This window comes from Pseudopipra pipra, chromosome 1, assembly GCF_036250125.1.
Source record: "Pseudopipra pipra isolate bDixPip1 chromosome 1, bDixPip1.hap1, whole genome shotgun sequence".
Classification (NCBI taxonomy): domain Eukaryota; kingdom Metazoa; phylum Chordata; class Aves; order Passeriformes; family Pipridae; genus Pseudopipra; species Pseudopipra pipra.
In genome coordinates, this window is record NC_087549.1 from 118,845,573 (window position 1) to 118,863,731 (window position 18,159).

General features: G+C 38.1%; 1 protein-coding gene across 8 annotated transcripts in view; it reads left to right on the forward strand.

Moving 5' to 3' along the window:
- The window catches only part of SATB1 (SATB homeobox 1), a 92,316-nt gene that overhangs the window by 68,960 nt on the left and 5,197 nt on the right, over positions 1–18,159 (forward strand). The window lies entirely within an intron of this gene.

An 18,159-nucleotide genomic window follows, 5' to 3' on the forward strand; every position in this document is an offset into this window, starting at 1 on the left:
GTAAGTTGTCTGTCTAATAGGCCTGCATATTTTTTTTAGATTATGTTGAAAAGAAAGCTTTGGAAAAATGTATGCAAAAGGAAAAGAGAAAGGTTTACCAAGTGTTTTGTCTCTACTCCCAGGTTGTTGTTTTTCAGTATAGAATGGCAATGCTAACAGTTTTATTTGCTAAAATCTAATCAGCACACCTGAATAAGTCTAAATCAAAAGAATCCACACATATATAAAATTGTATGGCATACGTTACTTTTATGATACGATATGTTTCATCATATTGGATTTTTATTAAATTTATGACCTGACAGTCTGAGTCAAGTAATTATGGAAGAATGTTCTTAATTTTGTTATTTAAAAAAAAAAAAAAAGGTTGATTTGTGTAATGATCATTAAGGCATCATGGTTCAGTAACTGTGCAGTGGTTACGATGTTCTCATGTGGGAGCCAGGGATGAGTTTTTTTCTTGATGGTGACAGATGCTGAAATCTAATTTTATTCCATAAAAGCAGGCAAACAAACAAACAAAAACCCCAACCTAAGAGCCCTGAGAGATAAGGCAAGTAGGGACTTGTAGTGTTTCTGTATGTTTGCTGTGTTTTGAGAAGTTATATTTATATTATGGCTTATCCCGAAAAGCTGTGGCCTGCCCATGCTAGGCCTGAGCAAGGAAGAAAGCAAAACTTTGCTGAAAATCTGCTTACAGATGCTTCTTAAATTTAGGAAACTACATTTTGCAAAAACTGAATTAAAGTAATATCAAGCTCCATACTTCTGAGAGTCTCATGCACTACAGTGTAAGGCTGTTAGCCTGCACTATTTACCTTAACAAGTTTACTTTATAGTAGAATAAACAGGTGAAATCAATACTCTTCTGCAGTGTCAATTTTGCTTATGGCTCTTCATGACCACATAGATGCCGAATGCCCTCCCTTCTCACCAAATAAAAATGCCTATATGTAGAAGGTGAGACACTTGGCTCTCATGCTTTGATTTTAATTTTAGAATAAATCTAATAGAGTACTACCCATACCTCAGAAACCTCATCTAATTACATAGAATTTTGACCTGTTACTTCTGAGCTGTTGCATTGTGTGGCCCAATTTCCTGTCCTTCCATCCCTGCCTTTCACTTTGGTGAGGCAGTTAGCCCCCTTGGAAACCAGTTTCACATGCGAAGTATGTAGATAAAATCACTGATTTCGGACCATGCTAGAGTCCACCCTAAGCCATCAGGCAAGCATTTTGTGCAGTGGTATTTTATTAGAAGTGTTTGACTTTTTCCCTTTGTATGCACCCAGAGCATCCCCCTCCAAGAGATTGCATGGGAAGATCTAGTGGGTAGGCACTAGGCAGAGCATCTAGCGCTCATGAGTAGATGGGAAGGAGTTAAATGGGAAGGGAATGCTAAACATTGGCACTAAAATTGCTTTTGGCATGTAAATACCATGCTTTTCCTGACATAAATATTTTCGGAATAGGCCATTAGAGTTCAGGTATATAAAACCCTGCTTTTACTGGAAATTTTAATGTTGTAGTAAACCTAGAGATTTATAGTGAAAAATTGATGTGTGTTATCTCATTTTTATCTTTTTAACCAGCAGTTTTATAAATGCTATATCTTTGATCTGGGTTTTTCCATCTAGAGACTAAGCTATATACCCTAATAGGAAAGTCATTTTTAAACAGCTTCCCACACTGAACAAGCATGGTATTGTGGATCTGGCACGGAGATGTAACATGCCATTACTGCAGATATAGAACAATCTATTCAACTATTTTCCAGTGAGAGGAAAAGAAACCTTTTTATCACCAAGAGTAACCCTCTGGTAATAATGTGGCTTTAGGAGGGGATCCTGAAATTTGTTTCCAAAGCTGTTTCCTCAGGGCACTGCACCTCAGGCTACCCAGTGGGGTCCAGTCTGGGGGGCAGGAGGGGCTCAGTCCTTCACCTGTCACCAAGCGTCTCTGTCAAGTCCTCTCCTGCCTTTGTCTCCCTCAGAGCAGCTGAGTCACTTCCTGGGTTTAAATCTTGGCTTCAAAACCTTCTCCCCCCCCCCCCCCTTCCTCCGTGTACAATGGATTCTCTGTGGAGTGGGGAGGGATGCTGCACAGGGAGACGCGAGGTGGAAACACAATGTACTCTGAGGTCTGCCGTTTCACAGGACAACCTGGAAATAAACTTTTGCCCTGGTACAAAGGCAAAATAGAAGTTAGAAAATATTAGCTGCAGAAGTACACCACACAACAGCATCTATTTTTTTATTATTTTTTAATTTTATTTTCCTCCCTCCTCGTTGCCTGGGGGTGATTGCTCTGGCAGTTGAAGAGGTGCCATGAGCAGCAGGAGTTGGGATGGGATCGGGTGTCAGCAGGGTTGGGAGAGGAAGAGTGTGAACTGAGAGAGCGAGATGGGCTTTTGCATGCAATCAAGAATTGCCCCATAAAGCAGCGTGTCATTCAGTGAAACTGTGAAACTTGGCAGATAGAGCTGATTTGTTTCTTTCACAAAATATCAAGTTACAGTCATAGTGTGTTCTGTCTTGCCCAGGTTGGAGGGAAAAAGATTTTCAGGTTTCCATTGGGGGGAAAAAATGAATGCTCCAGGTCCTTCCTCTGCCCCATGTCCTAGTCTCTTTTACAACATCTCTTCTCAGAAATAAAGGTTAAAACCTCAGGAAATTTACTTGGGTTTTTGGTTGTTGTTTTTTTTTTTTCTTTTAAATTAATTCTCAGAAAGTGGGTATAAAAATTAAGTTTAGTTGACTCTCATCACTTGATCTGGGTAGACCTGAAAAAGGGCTGGCATTGATCCTGACCATATCCCACATTATTGGTAAGATTTTTGTTGAGTGGGTTAACTTCAGTGAGCCTTGGGTTCCCGCCAGTAAGGAGTACACAGCAACTCCTTGAATCAACAAATATGCACTGAAGAGAAGCCACCTTAAAATCTCCAAGGTGGTTCATATCAGCATGCCCATGTAAATCAGCATAGAGGAGGGGGGAAAAAGGCATTAAAACCTGAAATAATTCAAGCCAAAGAAAAAGGTACAGAATGGAAAATACTTAACTGGTAAGAGGATTATATTGACCTCTTCAAAATAGCTCCTTGGGGCCAGGCAGCCCTTTCAACACATAAGGTAAAGGCTGGATTTGTTGACACATCAATGAGAAAGTGTGCTTCCTGAGCCTGCTTTACACATGGGGTCAAATCGGCCACGGCTAGAGGTTCCCAGCCAGGCAGGTGGCAGAATGAGCTGTTCAAACACTACCGTTTAAAGGACTGGTAGCAACTTCAGGAAAGGGAGTGTGTTTGAGCCCTAAGGAGAGCTTCCCTGGAGGGATGCAATGCACACCTGCCCTGTGCAAGTTGGGAGTTAATGCTTAACGCTCCTGTGGCCACAGACTGCGGCGCATCCCTGGGAGGCGCTGGGGCTGGGACCGCTCAGTGCCTGGCAGTATGCAGCCCACAGGTGTCCAGAAACAGCAAAGTGGGAGAGTGGGTCTTGGTTGGATGGTTTTTGTCTGGTGGAAAGAGCATAAATGTGTGAGAGAACCAAGGAGAAATGCAAGTTTAAGTCATTAAATGTACAAATGAAAAAAAAAAGCCAAGAAGAGAAAGCTTTTTACAAAATATAAAATTATGTTAAAGCAGCAAGACGGCACAACATAAGGAATGTTTGGTACATGTTATTGAAACTGAAAAATCAGAGTATGGAATGAATTATAATTTAGCATAATCCATAATTTTGCAGCTTTCATTTTGAATTATTTATCTTATATGATTTGATTAAAGATAAAACTGGCTGACAAGATCTCTAACATCTCTGCATGTCTTAATGACAAATGAAAAAACTCCACATTATAACTTCACCATTTTAAAATTTTTATTTGTATTGTTTCTATGTAGCTCCCTTTTATTTTTAAAGCATACTTCAGCAACACAATTGTGTACACACGATTCCATAACCCATCAGGCTTCAGTGTTGCCTCAGTACCTCTGATTCAGTAAATCAGATCATAGGCAGCATGCTGTCATATAATAAGGTGTCTGATCCTTATTACCAGTTTGTTGATGCACAGACTCCTTCAAATTGACCATTGCAACACATGGTTTCCCCTGAAACTAGCTGTGATAATTAGCGTGGCTCTAATGAGACAGAATGTCACTGATCTTGTGCTGAACTGTCGAGTATCGACGCTACGGATGGGAACTGTCAAAGCTTGCCATCTGTGACAGAGCTTGGCATATTCCATTTGCAAGGTAGAGCATGCTCAATAGACTGTTTTTAAACAAATGGTCCATTTCTTGATTAGGGCTCTGTGTTCTGTTACTGTGGAAGACTTTATATCGTAGTTAAACTTTTTGCTTTTTTTTCCCCCTTTTTATCTGCTGAGGTAAGCTCGTTAGGAAATGAAAATGTTATTGATTCCTTTGGATTTTTGGGGAGACCTGGGGAGGAGATGATCACATATTTCTTCTTCTTCCTTCCCCCAGTTATGTTAATGTAGTTCTTCTAAGGCTAGCAGTCCTACAAGCCTTTTATCTGATTTTTTTAAGCATTGAGGGATAGGCATGGCATAGTTTTGAACTATAGAGGAACAAAAATTAAGAAGTCTCAGGTGACGTGCAGCAGGAGCACGTGCACCTGGGATGAAAGATTGAATCAGTCAGGAGAGTCGGGCACCCAGGCTCCCGGGACTGGCCCTGCAAAATGCCATGCAAAAAGTCCAGCGCTGCTTATCATTCCAAAATATGCTTTGTTGCTTTTTATTTCCTCCTTCTCTGGCAGACCACACAGGGCTTGTTCTGAAGAACATTTTCACTAATCTGATCAGGCAGCCAAATACGCCGGGAAAACTGCTTTAATGATCCCACTAATTACCTCAAGTCAATATGAACTGTATTATTAGACTGAGGGAAAATATTCCATTAGGTCTCCCCCTTGGGAGTTTCTCCGCTTTGTGATGTCACCGAAGCCTTCGCCCTCTCGCTTGTAATTAATTTTATTTACACACGCAGGCACGCACAAGGTCACACCTGCACAACCGGAGCTGGCCAGGGAGCTAGTGGCACTCAGGCTTAATCAGATCTGTCATAATTACCATTCTGCATGTTTCTGACACACGCTGTGAAATATTTCAATTTAACTGCCGCTACCAGCACAACCAGATGTAGTGTGAGTGTGGCTGCATTGGAAATATTATTCCTCAGGATAAACTCTCTCCTCCTCCTTTTTCCTCCCACCCCCTCTCCCTTTTACAGCTAATGTGGCACAGAAGCTGATGTATCCTGTAAATCTTGAATGCAGCGCTAGATTGATAACAGCAGATTAGACAGTTTAACCACAAACAGCTTGTTCATTTTTCACAAATGAAAACCACATGTGGTGTAACTAAAATTTCAGGCTCTTTTTTTTTTTTCCCTCCTCTTTGGTTGTTGTTTCCTTTTGTGTGTGCGTGTGTGTGTGTTAAGGTCTGCCTTTTACTGTAAAGGGGTGAAATAAAAGAGTAAACATATAGAGGGTAGATACACTGCTGTCTTCAGAGATTGTTTCTCCCTGACCTTTATTAAAAACCTTCATTACTTTGGCAAAGAAATCAGATACCGCATGGGGGTTTGTCACTCATTCTGAGACTTCCTAGTCTCTGGATTTTATGCCCATTTATTAATGAAGTCATCCTACTGTGCTGGTTTTCGAAATAACATGCCAGCAAACACCTTGCTTTAAGAAGAGCTTCTAATGAAAAAGGTAGTCTTCACTGCTACCTAGATTTAGCAGAAATAAAATTTTATGCCAAAGTTTTTCACCATGGATTTTGTCTTTTTGCTAACTCTTCCCTCTACCTCTTGCTTTGGGGAAAAGATTCTTTTTAAAAAAGTGTTCAGAATTTTGGCAAATGGAAAATTATTTTTTTATTAAAACATTCCGGTACTTCTTATGAAAATAGATTATGAAAAATGAAACTACATGTTTTCTGTAAATTGTTTTGCTTTTTTTCACCATCTTTCCCTAATTAAACAGCCTTCCATACTTGGTGTTTTTTTTAAACCATGTACTCTTTAGTAGACCACTGTTGGCTACTTTTTCTACACAAAGAAAAAATTAATGCAATTTTGATAGAAAGTTTTAATTATAAGATTCTAAAACAATTCTTACAGCAAGGAAAAAAAAATATCAGTGTGCAGAAAGCAACTGAGCAGATTCCCCAAAAGCTGTTGCAGGTATTGTCAGGTGGGAGGACTGGTGTAGTGCATCAGATAGAAATTCATCAAATCTGTAATAAGACTTCCAGGAGAGGTTTAAAAAAAAAAAGTACCGTTAGTAAGAGATTGTTTTATCCATTGCCAGTGATTTGTGATGCAGTGGCAATATCGAAAGCGCAGGAGACAGGAAGCTAAGATAGTGTTCAAAGTCGGTCAGAAGAAGGTGGGCAGGACAGATTTTGAAAGCCACTGAAGTCATGGTTTGTAGCAGAAAATCTGTCTGTGTAGATGGCCTCCCAGGCTGCTGCAGAGAGGATTAAAGACCCATACTTGTATACCACTTGGCCAGCAGTTACTGCATTACTAGCTCCCCAGAGCTCAGCTGGAGTAGGTCGGTGCGGGTGTACCTTCTGTGTCCCTCATCACATGGCAGTGCCATCTCCGTTAGCGACTCCCCCAGTGGCCATGCAGACCCCAAACAAAGAGAAAATCTTGTCCTAGAGATACAGCCGAAGCCCTGGAGGTTCTGTGGCTGCAAATGTCTCAAAAATGAGCTGAACTAAGATGAAGAGGAGAGCAGGAAGGGCTCATGTTGGATGAGAAAATTAAATGAACTGTCAAGATTTTTGCAAGGCTCTCAAAATACAGGTCTCGTTTCTTTGCAAAGCCATTCAAAAAATGTCATACAATTGGGAAGCACTGGATTGCCAAAAGAAAAAAGCGTGGCATCCTCTCCCACCTCCGTTCAGTCTTTTATTTTTAGGGTTTTTTTCCTTAGGTAGAGTTGTTTCGGTTCCTACACTCCAGATGCATGAATCAGCTCTTCCCCAGGCAGCACCTGCTGTCTGCCTGACAAGAGGTGCTGTTTCTGGCAGGATGGATTTTCTTAATCTCTCTTCCTGCTTTCTATACCCTCACCTTCTGTTTTGTTTTCCTCTCACTACCTTCCCTTATTCCTCTCATTATGGATCTCCTTTTAGTCCTCCTTTGACTTTTTTCCACCCCTTCCTGTCCCTTATACACCCTCACCATCCACTCTCACTCCATCTGCCTCTTTCTCCTGCCCTACCACTGTCCCCTGGCTGCTGGAGTCCCATCCCAGGCACATCCCCCGACACACCGTCCCTTTGTACAAATATCCCCTTGTGCATGGGGCACAGTGTGGGCACCCCATGCCTTTGGCCTTCACTGGGCTGGTCACCAGCACTACTGGCTTCGTGGATGAAGCATCATTCCTTTCCCTGTGTGGTGACAGATTTAGCCAGGAAAAGAGCCATACTCTTGATTTCTCTGGTTGCTCATGCCTGCTGTAGGCAGATCACTTATTCAGGAGGCTTTTCAAGATTGAGTATATCAGTGTTTTAACTATTAAAAAAAAGGAGGAAAGTTTGAGTGAGCTGTATGAGAGTTAATGACAGACATAAACGAAAACAAAGCTGTGGTGGCTGAGGCGAGGAGGAGGCTGAGGAGTTAGCGAGCAGCCTGTGGTTCCCGGCTGTGGGGGAAGCAGGGTACCAAGTAAACAGCGCAGAAAACAAAAGCAAGCTCAACCCGTAACTAAACAGGAAATGACAGGGTAAAATTCCTGCTGAAAAAATGAGAGCTGCCAAACACATAACTGCAAAGTATAAAGGCATCTTGTGCAAACACAAATATACAGTAACAGTCCGAGAAGCAATTTGTTAAAGGAGTGACAAATTACAAATCAGGTGAAGGGCTGCTGGGCAAAGGCAGGAGTGAGAAATAATAGATATGTGTTTTCTCCCTTAATGTTAAACTGGGTAATTCAAAACACATAACACCTGAAAGAATGTTACAGAATTTCTAGGTGGAAGGTGAGAAAGATGATGTTCTGTTCCAGATAATTTTTAATTTCACCGTTCCTAACAATTTCTCATTGCCTCTATTTTTTTTACTTTCTTCAAATTTAGCTTCTAAGTCAAAATTCAGATGTTTGGTTGTGAATTACCTCAAACTGTTGGCATCTACTGAATAGTCTAGGGCAGGCATGCAGCTAGTTAAGTTAGGAAAAATTCCGATTTGCAAATATTTATCTAATATCAAATCTGCCAGATTCTATCTGTTATTCTATCTGTTTTTTCATTTTTATTCCTGTGCAGTATCATATTCTCTTACTTCAGGATGGCATTTGAGAAACATATGAAAATAGTTTTCGGGATCATTGTAAAGCAAAGATATTTGGACTGAATAGTCCTTAGCAGAATTCCCTGAAGTTTTGGACCCCAACTAAGCAAGACTTTCACACATATCCATTAATATCTAGTGCTTAGCATCTCTAGTAATACAGCATGCAAGAGAAAGCTCTACTGATATAGGAACTTTCTACTGTTTATGTAAAAGCAGTTATTTAAGGGGAAAAAAGCTAAGAGGGTTTTAAATGAGATTCTTTTTATTTTTGCTTTGGAGCAGCCAGTTTGCTTTACCTCTGAGAAATCATGTGCTACTCTCATTTATTACAAGGAGAGAGACTAACAGGATTGATATTTTTCACCTGAGGAACAGGATGGGAAGGATCATGGCAGGAAGAAGCGTTCTTGCTCCATGCAGCCCCTCATTTAAGGGCAGAAGGTAGTGCCGAAACTGCTGCCTGGAAATATGGCTAGGGCTGAGATTCAGGTGGGCTGGCACTTTTCTTGGCCAGCGAGGAAAATTTTAACACAAAGAACTGCTGTCTAGGAACTTCTCCCCTGTGGTTGTTCTTGACCCCATCGTGACAGCAAACTATCTGGAAACACTCTGGTGTTGGTTCCTACCCAGGAGTGAGAAACCCGATGTCTCCAGCTTCCCTTTTGATCTAGCTTTCCTATTGTTCCTAAAGCTACAGGTTTTTTAGCTTTCTGAGAGCTTCACTGCCTTTCTTTTTCAATGGGTCAGACAGACACTTCTGGCTGCTCCCTACTCATTTACTGAGAGGCATCTATCTCTCACAGATACGGATTTTAAAGATTTTTTTTTTAACTGCTTTGATATAATGGATGTTATTAATTTTCTGACTATTTCTATGGTTAAAAAAATCTGCAGGAAAGTCAGAGAAAAGTTTCTTTTCAATTTACTTAAGACTCCCCTCACCCTTGACATTATCAGAGCATTAAGTGTTCTTCACTATAAAACTGAGAGCTACAGAACTAAGCTTAACTGCAAGAGACCAGAAATTTTCCCAGAATATTTAAATGTCTAATTGAAATCTATATGAAAACTTTTATTTAAGCTGTGAAAATGTGAAGGGATGTCTGAGAACATATTTGAGCTGTGTATGTTTTGGAATGATGTCACTTGTTCGAACATCTTGTCAGCAGAACTGAATTTACAGTGACGTCCAAATATCTGTGAGCCTGTTATTCCTCAATGTGTGGAAGATCTTCCCCTGATCCAAAATGAATTCTAGAAAGAAAAAAACATGTGACAAGAAGCCACAAAATTAAATTACTCAGTCTGGGAAATTATAATATATAAAAAAAAGTATCTAACAACACAATAGGCACACATATAAGCAATTACAGAAGTGACGCTTTGCCCCTATGGCATTTTTACTGGAGGTCTTTCCCCCAAAGCAAATGTTAAATCTCTGTAAGCAACTTAATAGCAAACATTTGCTGTTCACTTGTAAACTGATAGTAGTAAAGAAGATTTTTAAAATTGCCAAGCTCTTTCTATTAAAGATGCTAACTAAACTGCAGATATAGCTGCCATACAAAATTGATTGCATGTTTAAGAATAGATAAATGTGGGCTGTTAAGGGTCATGGCTGGATTTAGGATTGTATTTACTTTCAAGGGACACATTGGTATTGCAATGAAATCAGTATTTCTATCTACTTAAATAAAAGATAAAGGGCCATATATTGCCAGTCACCCTCTGTGAAACCCACTGACCCATTTCATATGACTGTATTATAAAAAGTAATGTACCAAACTAAGTGACTTATGTAATAATTAGCAGGTGTTTTTTCTTGTGTAGTTTGGGGTTTTTTTATTGTTAAGTCCATTTTTGTCAGATGTTGTCTTGCAATTACAATAACAGTTGAATTGTATGTGTGAAAGAGGAAGGATCTAGAGCAGAAGAGGGCAAAGTAAAGCTTCACCCCTTATTTTTTTTGCATCTATTACTTTTCCCCCTTCTTTTTACATATGAATGTAGTTGCATTTTATGTAAGATTTTCAAAGGCGTCCACATTGTTGTTTTGATTAGGGCATATGCTTATCTATCATTGCTAGGCAATTGAAGGCAATACTGTAAGAAACATACATTTGAACAAGGGAAAGACAAGGTGGAGGAAGCTGAGAGCAGAGAAACTAAGCTTGGGAGAAGCCCTTCGTTGAGATTATTGAATTCTCTCTGTACTCAACTAAAAAGTAAGGATACTTATGTTTTCAGTCAGGTTTAGAGTTACAGGTTAGGTTTTTTCTTTCCATGAGCTGGTGGTATGTCTCCAGTACTCATACACAGGGAACACACCAACCAGTTTTGATACAGCTTCAGACCTTAATCCAGCAAGTTTTTTGGAAGCACTGACTTTTAACCACTCACTGTGGCTCCAGGTAGAAGCAGATGTCCAATGTGACAGACAAGACTGTCGGAGCAGAGCAACAGCTCTCCAGATCATTTTGCTTCTATACTTGTTTGTTGCTTGTCATTGAATTTTAGAGATTGCTTTAGCAAGTTTCTTTTTCTTATTTATTTGTTTAGATGTTTACAATAAGAGACATGTATTTAACTTCTAAATGCTACAGCTAGAGAGAAGAAAAGGCAGAGGGATGAAGAGATGTTAGGAATCCTTTTCCCCTAAAATACCACCAAAAAATTGTGGTGAAATAGTATCAGTACCACTGCTAGCTATTTGGTCATTTGTTTTTCACCACCCAGAGAAAGGTGGAGATAACATCCAGACAGATGGTGTAGCTGAATAATGGGTAGGATAAGAAAGTTGAGGAAATGGCATAATCTGTTTCAGTATTCTTCAAAGGAAGTTTTTTCCTGCTAGTGAAGTTTACCTTTCTTCTGAAAAGCCCTATGAGGTTGTGGGGTTTTCAGTTTGTTTGTTTTTCTAAATCTCATCTATGATGATGGCAGATACAGATTTATTTAAAATTCACATCTGGCTTCCCTTTTCAACGTTCTAGTAATGAAAGCCAATAAAATAGATAAACCAGAAATATATGGAGATAAAGGTTTCAAACTTTGTCTGATTTAGGGGAATGCTCAAAGGCAAAGCCTGAAACTTAAGGCTGATTAGTGTAAATAAAATACTAAGGCAACCATCTTTCTGGGGACACTTACTATCACTTTAGGCCACATATCAAGATCTCTATCCATCTTCTGGAATTAGCTGAAAACCAGCTTTTGCTTCTTGAATTAAGGATAGACATTTTTTTCTGAAAAATAGGGAAATCTCAAAGTATTGAACATTCACTGCAGTTTTTAAAATTTAAAAAGCATGTACCTCACAGAAGGAAGTCAGTGCTTATCATTTCTTGAAAATATAAGCTAAAATTAAAAGACTTTCACTAACAAATGTGTTGGTCAATATCAAAAACTGCTAAGTCTTGTAGATTATTCGTTTTTGTAAGTTTTTATAAAAATACCAGTTTAATAAACTTCAGTTCTTCTGTGAAACATTCAGGTATATTCAGCTTTGCACAGGAGATAACGTGGACACTTAATGAATTTTAGGAAAGATAAACCTGCAGTCAGGAAATTTCAGAAGAACATCCAAGTCTAAAAAGGACTGTTCTCATCATCTAGGCTTGTTCCCATGGCTGAATCCACAAGTATTTCGTGCAGAAAGAAGTCAAATTTAAGTGATTTCACCCTGAAAATGAGTTTTGAATCAAATGCTCTGTTCTTACCCTGTGGTGGGTGGTGCCTGTTATATTTTTTCAGATAATACAAATGTAACACAAGTGGCTTTTCCCAGATAAACTAAAGCAGCATCCATTGTTACTTATTTGTTGTATTTGTTTGTGCTAAAGTGACGTTTGCTTATTTTTGCTTCTCAATGCCATATGCATGAGTTTACTGATTCAGATCTCCCTGAATTTTTGATCCTGTTGAACACTCTGAGAAATCTCAGTTGAAGGATGTAATGCATTTTCCAATCAATATGTAGGGGAAATTTGGCCTTATCAATTTAAATGCTGGAGATCCTTTCATTGCATTATGGAAGAATCTTCTCTAAGCAGAGATTATTCTTAAGAACTTCATAACATTTAAAGGTTAATATGTTAGGTAAAGAACAATATCTTAAGACAAACATTTTTATTACAGGACATGAAGGGATAGTTCTGATTAAATTACATGATTATTTGAATGGGAAAGAAGACAAAGTGCATCATTTCTTGCCCTCAACTTTAATGCCTTTAATCAAATAATGACCTTCTGGAAATAGTTAATTTTAAGCATTTGGAAAGATCAATACCACTTTGCCACCAAAAAATGGCCCAGATGATGAAATTTGATGTATTTAAAGTACCATTTCACCCTTTTAACCTAGTAAATAATTTAAAATGCTTTCAGTACTCCTTTGCTACCATTATGTATCTCGCTCAAAGTATTATGACTTTTCCAAAAGCAACCTCTCTGTGCAATGTGCAGCTTACAAGTTTAATACTAAAGACTAAGACTGTATGCATGTATGGCAGTGGCTATGTTGGCCCTTTTTCTTCCCCTCTATATTTGGATTCTGTTTTGAAAAGAAATAGAAATAGCTAAGGTGAACACAGTCATTTGGAACAATCATGAGATTGTAAAGCAAGTTGGATTGCTTTTGAAGGGGAAAAAGTCAATATTTAAAGTTTAGTCCATGCGTTCTTTTCCTTTGTTTTGTCTATAAGCTTTCCTGTTAAAGGTGAAGGATTTGGATTGCTCAGACAATTAAGAGCCCATTTTACCAAGTGTAATTTCATATCTGTGTTCTATAAACTGGAGTGCCTTCAGCATTGTAGATAAAAAAAAAATTGCCCTCTATTAGCGTGTTTGTGGGCAGATTAAAAACAGTCTTCATTAGCATAAGTAACACTTACAGATTCTTTTAAAAGTAGGAAATTATTTGTTGAATGATAAATTGCTAGCTTTCTAGTTAGTTGCTGAAAATGTGCTCATTCAAAATGCCTACTTTAGTTTAGTCTACAATACTCAATTTTTTTTAGTTAGAAGTACAGTTTAATGGATTATGTACTTAGTCTTTGTTCACAGTAGATGCTTAAATGCAATTCACACTTTCTGCTAAAATGTTTATATCAAATACCTCCCTATTTAGACTCATTTCTTTTAACACCATATATTTTTATTATACTATATGCCCCAGAGAATGATACAAAATAATCCTAGATATACTATACAAAAGAAAAACTGATGATATCTTAGCATTGATACTCTAAAATGTTTTGCCTTCTTAGATTCAAATTACAGCCTTTCTAAAAAATGCTGAAGTCTTTGTTATTCTGTAAGAAATATTCATCATTTGCCAAATTAGTACCACTGTAACAAATTGACCAAACATGTTCAATTGCTCTACCTTGAAACCTTTTCTTCCCAGACTAGATATGTTTGTTGCTGATTTGGAAAGCTTTGGCCAGAGAACATTTCTCATGATTGTAATGTTATCCTCTTTGATCTAATTAGGGTAGGTATTTACACCTTAAGTGTATTTTTTTTTTCTTTTAATAAGAAAGATACCAGAATGCAAGAATAGTTTGTTAGAAACCATGTGAAAGAGCAGAAGGTTTTATTTATACACTGCACAGGTCAGAATAAAATAGCATTTGGATCTATAGATAAAATGCATAGTGCTTTCTTTAAAATAAGCATGCTCATGGGTATTGCAGAGCCCAAGTTTTGGCAGTTATCCTCTTTGCGCTTTTCATGCAATAGTTTGGCAGTTCGGATTTCACAGGTTTTTTTCCTCTAATGTCTTGTGTTTCTTTACTAAATCCCTATCAGAAAACCAGACAGAAGACTCTTATTTATTTTAAATATCTTAGGTTTAGCATCTTTTTTTTTTTCACCATTTTCTTGCTTACTGTAGCAAGACCTTTGCAGATGGTACTTGGTTACTTGAAAGTGCATAACAGTATTTTCTTTGTAGCAGATGGATTTAAGACTTTTAGTTCCCAATAAATGTAGGTTTACAATACATAACTTTACAGGATTTGTGTTGTATATAACAGGTTTGAACATATTATCTCAGAATTCATCTGCATGGCATTTTCAGCTTATCCAGGGCCCATGCCAGTATTTTAAGTAATAGGGAGAGCATAGTGATTGATAGCAGCTAAAGGCGTGATTTTGAATAGAAACAAAGGTTTTAGAACAGAAGGTGTCAAATTAAACTTTGTCAGTTTGAAAAGTAGTAACATCCTGAAAGTTCTCCAAACATATTTACATGTGGCTAATGTTTATATTTTGCCTTGTACTCTCTTTATATTCAGTGTAATGTTGCCTGGCAAATTTACTCTGTTTTAAAATCAAGGTTGTTCCCAATGTCATTGCAGAGTTTTTGGGGGGTTTGCCTTGCTGCATAAATGTATCCGCTTCATTATTTTAAGTCTGTTTTTTTAACAATGTAGTATATATGCTGTATAAACCGGCTGTGATCTAATCTGAGTTATAAATATTTCCTTATTATTTTGTGGTCATTTCCACTTCCTGTAAGACGATAAAGTCGGGGGGGAAAAAAACAAAAACGAAAAAAACCACCAAACAGCAAAAAAACAACCAGTCGCTCAAGCCCTCCTTCAGAACAAATTGTTTGAACTAGGCAGAATGTGCTCTAGACTTAAAAAAGCATAAGAGGAGAAAAATCAGCCCTGTTGCATTCACTTGTAAATTCAACTGCATTATCTGCAGCAGTTCATACCTTTTTAGATCAAATGGAAACAAAAACTTCAAATTTTCCAGAACTTAAAATTCACCATTAGAAAAGTCTGGATGATTACTTTTCCTAAATTTTATAAAAACTTTTCATACACTCTCCTTTAACTGACTTTTATGAATGAGTTTTATTTCATATACAGATTTCTGAACTTGAAACTAAGTGAAATACTTATCATTTTGTTTGCTTGTTTTGAACCAAAAGAAAGAGTATTGGTATAAAGTCCTTAGTCTCTTAACAAAGAAAACCTCTACAGCCTCTCTTACTGTCCACTCACTATCTTTTCTGAGAACGTTGGTGAGATCAACTTTCATAAATATGTTCAGAAATAAGCAGTGAAGACCAAAAAATTGTTTCTATCTGTGTAATTATAGAAGAATTCAGTTGGTTGTTTCCATATTGTCCATCATATGTTTCATGAGAGTGTATCTGCTTCTTTACAAGTGTGACAAACCCAGTGGAATAGAGATATTTTAGTAGAATAGCAATACATTCTGTGTACCCTGTCAGAAGTATGTGTCTTCAGTATCTCAAAATTGCTGCTTCCCTGAAAGGCTAGAAGGGGGCCTGCTTCAAGTTAAAATTAATCAAATAATTTTAGATAAGAAGTTTAAAGTATTATTTCAGTGCAAAAGTTGACAGAAAAATACTGGAAGTACAATTTAGCCATCAGTAATTAGTAAAAATAAGGTCTGATCTAGTAAATATAGAAACAGAAAAGACAGTGAGGGGAGAAGGTATTTCTTAGTTAACAAAAGCTGTTGTTGTGTAGCATGTTTAGTCAGTGTAAAATGTGATTGCCTAGGAATTTTTTACTATTGGACATTTTTTAATTATAAAGAGTTTCTACTGTCTTCTTTCAAAAAAACCCAAAAACCTGTGATGCACATGCTCAGCACACAAAATATGTGCAGCTTCTGAATGCATGGTGCAACTTCCTTTCCAGTCTGTCTGTATGCCTTAGAGAGGTGTCATGGGAGGGACAGGTTGTCTTTTTTTTTTTTTTTTTTATTTCACCAAACTGTCATGGTAGTCAGCTCTGCTCTTTATTTCACCACCATTAGAAAGAGGGCCAGCAGTTTCAGTGTGAAGCAGTGAAGATTGTAGACAACCAAAGGAAAATTTTTGTGCTCTGGCAGGGGCTGGTTTATGGGTTGCTTTTTTTTTAAAGAATTTTGTAACTGCTTTTCAGTTAAAATATCTAGATTGGTTTCTCTTCATCATCTTCCCTCCTCCATCCCCAACAAGCTACCCCTACTTTCTGATTGCACCTTTTTTAACTTACTGCAGAAAACTAATACTACTGTTGAGCATAAGCCGGCGCGTATACCCATGAGTAACATGTTGATTTTGTTAGGAGCATGGAGAGCTTCCATATTACCCTGCTAACATATTCCAGTGAGATTCCACAGACCCTTGCTACTGTTTTGAGAGCATGCCATATGATTCCAGCTGGGACAGCTCTATATGAAGGCATTTGGCCATGTTTCCCAGTCACCTTACTGGAGGAATACCCAGCAGCCCCCTTAGTGCATGGTCAAGGAATGGGGTGCACTCCATCTCTGGGCTGCAGGGGAGCCCTTCTGCTGCTACCATTCTGTGCCCTCTCCCCTCCCGCCCTAGCACACCTTGTGAGCAGCTGGCAGATTTTGGCCCCATTTAAATTTTTGCTTTCTCGGCTCTGCTGCCACCATCTCTATAACATTTGTCATTTTGATTGTTTCTCAGGGGCATTTTCTCCTCTGTCATTTGTTCAGTTTTCCACTTATATCTAAGCGAATATACTTCGAATTTTTATACACACCTCACTAAAAATTTTTGTATACAATATGAATGCATTAAGATTGTTTACTTTCACCTCTTCCTGTCGAGGCAATATTTTTACACTGCATTTATTAACTGCTAGCTAAAGATATGTATGAATGTGTTCAAGAAAATATCTATATTGTGTCTATGTATCTATTGTATCTATTAGTAAACTAGTCTGGATAAACCATTAATCTACTACCAGTACACATAAAAAGGATCTAAAAGCTTCTGTACATTTATATTATTTGTTGATTCAATAAAATGTCACATTATCTTTCCTACAGCATTAAGAAATAAAATTGCATGGACCTAGTTTTGAAAACAGATCCTTGAAGCTAAAAGGAAGGAAATATGCATGTTTTATACATGTAATATTATGTTTCTAAATTTTAATATACCAGAAAATTTCTGCTGATGCACACTGTCCTAGCTAGAGGGTTTGCGCTTTTCTTTTCAAACTACCAATGCACAGTTAAGAAAAAAATCCTCAATTAAATTTTCGAGAAGACGTAAGGAAACATTAAATTTTCAAGATTAACTCATATGTCTCTTTCAGAAGCAAATTAGGAACTGCTACAGTTCTTGCAGGGGATTCTGTAGCCTTCATATTATGTATTCCAAAACCACATCTGAGTTAGAGTAGGTAAGCTCTTGGGCACATTGCTGTCCTGTGATGTGGAAGTGGTATAAAGCGTATCAGAAGCTTGAGCACATCTTGCTCCCCTCCAAGCCCTAATAATACTGTATGTAAAACTGAGAGAATGGTTTTTTCCGGGTCTATGAGGACAATCTGGAAACAGAGTCATGTATCACTTGAAATAAGTTCACCTACAGAGACACCTTTACTTGTAGCAGAAATGAAGTTCTTACTTGGCTGCATCCAGTCAAAGGATTCCAGTCTTTTGAATGGATGTTAGGGAGCTCCTGTACCGCTGTGATTTATTTTAGGCAGTCAAGGCAGATATCTGAAGTACTTTCTTGTTTTGAATAGTAGTACCAGGAATGTAAAAATTGCTCAGCAGACAATCTGTTGGCTCCTGAAATATGGTGTCCTTGCTGTCAGATGGGTGTAGCCTTGCATGAAAGAGCATAGGCAGAGCAGAGAGTATACTGGCATTGGTGAACCCCTTCTTCTGAAGCGGGGAGCATGTAAGGGATTCTGCCTTCATCAACTGGTTTGTTTCTAAGCTAATGAACAGCAGCACTGTGGTGGGAAGGTGCTTTCCAAAATGCTTGTAGTTGGAAGAGTCTGTAAAACA